Here is a 4408-nt window from a genome sequence, read left to right as displayed (position 1 = left end):
AGAATCCATCCGGTCAGTCGCCTGCATTTCATTGACAATTTAGCAACATGAACATGAAAGGATGCATTATTACTCATGTAAATGCCCAGGTCTCGCACTGTCTCTGCCTCTGGGATTGCAGTCCCTCCAGGTCCAGTGTATTTCATGGGTTCTGCATTTAGTCTTGCATGCTGATAGCATAAGGCTTGAAACTTTTCAGCATTAAACTGCATGTTATTCTTTTCAGCCCACTTGTATATTTCATCCAGCTCACATTGCAGGTGCATAATGTCTTCAGGGTTCTGTATTACCTGTGAGACTTTTGTGTCATCTGCATAACTTGTGACCGTGGCTCTCTGTGGCTGAAGGCATGTCTGAGAGGGCCATTATGAACAGTAATGGTCCCAAAACAGTGCCAAAACATATATATATATATATAAATATACATATACATATATAAATATATATAGAGAGAGACGTATAAAAATATGTATATATATATATATGTATATATATATATATATATATGCATATATAGGTACAGGACGTCACAAACAGTAAACAACAGGAAATACGAAAACAAATGAGTTAAATACGCAAACAACGAGAGAAAAAATGGAAAACAGGACAAGTAACATAAAGAATGGCCCTTCGTCAGTTGTCAGCTGTCTATCTACTCCCCATTTCGAGCATTTAGCGACAGCATGTGTCTTCGAAGACAGTTGCTCCCATAAATACCAAAATAAAATTCAATTAATTAATTTTACTCTATATTATATATATATATATATACATATATATATATATACAGATATTTACATATAAATACATACATATATATATATATATATATATATATATATATACATATATTTATACATATATGTACATATAAACATACTTACAGATTTGGATTCTTTATCTCGTTCTGTTAATTTATATACATATACATATATATACATACACGCACACACATACACACACACACATACATATGTTTGTGTGTGTGTGTGTGTGTGTGTGTGTATGAGTATGTTGCATCTTCCAGGCCCAAGTCAGCCTTCGTCGAGCATGGAACACAAATCTATATTATTCAATGATGTGCCAGACCGTGTAGATCGGTTTGAGAGAGAGAGAGATTTGGTGTTATTTCCAGCGTAACGTGGTGCTGATGTGATGTAGTGGTGGTGATGTTGGTGGACATGTTGTATGGATGATAGTGATGACAGTGGTGATGGTGGAGGTAACGGTGATAGACGTGATGGTGGTGGTGGTATGGAGGTGGTTGTTTTGGTGTTGGTGTAGTTGTGATTATGGTAGTGGTGATGTTGTTGATGGTGGTGCTGGTGGTGGCGTTGGTTGTTGTGGTAATAGTGTGGTGATAGCCATGATGTTATTGTTATTTAATCCCAGGTCTACCTTGACGTGTTTTAAGATTAAAAGAGTACATTCGTGACTGTCGCGCCCTTCTTTCTAGCTTAGCGTACATCGGATGACACTATCTAATGTAGCCATCTCTTTTTTAGCACAATAAGGTATACTTTGAAGACGTTTTGGCCGCAGATTCTTGCAATTCAAGAGATAACATAGAAGCTATCAGGTTTTACAGGTGACGGTTATGTTAGTGGTGGTGGGTCGTGGTAGGTCGTTGTGGAAGTGGGGAGATGGTGGTAGCACTGGTAGTGATGGTGGGGTGGTGGTGGTGGTGATGGTTGTGGTGAACGGCGATACTGAGGATGATGAGGATAGAAAAGAAGAGTTAACAACATTAATATGATGACATGAACAATAGCAACAATATCCGTAGCAACGGAAGCTATGTAATAATAATAATGATAATAATAATAATAATAATAATAATAATAATAATAATAATAATAATAATAATAATAATACGAAGAAGAAGAAGAAGAAGAAGAAGAAGAAGAAGAAGAAGAAGAAGAAGAAGAAGAAGAAGAAGAAGAAGAAGAAGAAGAAGAAGAAACCATAATGTCCTGGCTGCCCAGTCCTGGCTGCCCAGTCCTGGCTAAGAAGGAATATATTCACAGACACAACAGAGTTGGGATCTATATGCACTGGAAGACACTATGGAATAACAACAGAAAAAAGATGGTATAGGCACACGCCAGAAAAAGGTCACAGAAAATGAGAAAGCAACCATACTCTGAGATACGCCGATACACACAGATAGAGAAATTAAGGCCAATAGGCCGGATATAGTTGTCAGAGATCATCATGAAAAAAAAAATGCTTTCTAATCGATGTATCAATACCAATAGATGACAACGCTTCTCTAAAAGAAATGGAGAAACTTTCAAAATACAAAGACCTGGAAATAGAGGTAACTCGATTGTAGAATCTAAAAACAGAAACAATTCCTATCATAGTTGGCGCATTAGATATGATGAAAAAATATTCAGACAAATACATAACAAAAACACCAAGATTAACAAGTATATATAACATACAGAAAATAGCACTACTAGGCACCGCTAACATCCTACGTAAAACACTTTCAATACAATAACAATAAGAGTATCACAACAAACCACAGCACATACCCAAGGTACACAGAGCTTCGCTCGGTAGTGCAGTGAAAGCACGTGGTAAAAATAAGACTACTGAATAATAATACGTAATAATAATGATAATAATAATTTTTCTACTAAAGGCACAAGGCTTGAAATTTTGGACGAGGGGACCAGTCGATTACATCGATCCCAGTGTGTAGCTGGTAATTAATTTATCGACCCCAAAAGGATGAAAGACCCCGTCAGCATTTGAACTCAGAACATGAAGAGCGACGAAATACAGGTAAGCATTTCGCCCGGCGTGCTAACGTTTCTGCAAGCTCGCCGCCTTAATAATACTACTACTAATAATAATAATACTAATAATAATAATAATAATAATAATAATAATAATAATAATAATAATAACAATAATAATAATAATAATGACGACGACCTTCGCGATGTCTGCGGTGGAGTTGTAATATCTACAATATATATACACACACACATGTATGTGTGTTAGTATGTGTATACACACATATATATGTATGCATATGTATGCATCTATACATATATATGTACATTTAAGTATGTATATACACACGCGCATATATGCAAGAGAGAGAGAGAAAGAGGGAGAGAGGGAGAGGTAGATGGGGAACAATGAAGCAATATGTGAATGTTTGTGGGGAGGGCAACAAGAATAAATAGTAGGAAATGGACCGATAGATAAATAGATTGACAGATAAGCAGCAGTTAGAGGGATAGAGAAAGAGAGAGAAAGAGGGAGAGAAAGTTTGTGTATATATATTTGGTTTCCTCTCCATGTGTCTTTATATCTATTTTCTTGTGTGTGTATATATAATTACATGTGTTTTCCAGTGAAGTAAATCTGGGAGGAGACGAAGCTAGTGTAAATATTTGTGTGTGTGTGTGTGTGTGTGTGTGTGTGTGTGTGTGTGTTTGAGGACGAGAAAGCAATGTATGTGAAAATGTAGTAGAAAGAAGCAAAACGAAATATGAGCAGACTAAAAATGATGGACCGAAAATTCAGAGAGAGGAAGTAAGAGATAAACAGAGAGAGAAAGATGGGGAGAGAGAGAGAGGGGGAGAGAAATGGAGAAACAGCGAGAGACACAAAGAGAGAAGGAAGGGGAAAGTGTGTGTGTATGCCTGAGCGTGTATATGTGTGTGTGTGAGTGTGTGTGAGAATGTGTATACGTGTATGTGCGTATGTGTGTATGTGTGTGTGTGTGTGTGTGTGTGTTTATGTGTGTACGCAGATGTTTGATTCAACTGAAGAGAAAGGAGAGTAAAATAGGAAATTGGTAAGAGGGGAAGAATAGAGAGAAAGTGCAAAAGAAACGGTGGATTACTGAGAAAGGAATGGAAAAGAAAGACAGAGAGAGAGAGAGAGGGGGGAGAGAAAAGAAGGAGAGAGAGAAAATAAGAAATAGCAAAAGGAATAGGGAGGGAAGAAAAGAGGAGGAGAGGAGTGAGAAAGGAAACGCGAAGAAAATTGTTTTAGGGATGCTAGAACCATAGCAGAGAGAGAGAGAGAGGGAGAGAAGGAGAGAGGGAGAGAGAGAGAGAGAGAGAGAGAGAGAGAGAGAGAGAGAGAGAGAGAGAAACCTCAGCAAGGATTTTTCTCCATGGAGATGGAGAAGCATGGAAAAGTGAGGTGGCACGTGATGCCCAAATGGGAAATACGGGGCGTGGCTTTTTCTAGGCCGTTTACTGGATCTTGCTAAAAGGCTAGTACTACTGAATGACAAACACTGAATATGTATGTATGTATGTATGTATGTATGTATGTATGTATGTATGTATGTATGTATGTATGTATGCATATATGTATGTATGAATGTATGTATGCATGTTTGTATATGTATATATATATATATATATATATATAT

This window comes from Octopus bimaculoides, chromosome 7, assembly GCF_001194135.2.
Source record: "Octopus bimaculoides isolate UCB-OBI-ISO-001 chromosome 7, ASM119413v2, whole genome shotgun sequence".
NCBI lineage: Eukaryota > Metazoa > Mollusca > Cephalopoda > Octopoda > Octopodidae > Octopus > Octopus bimaculoides.
This window is presented reverse-complemented; position numbering follows the sequence as displayed.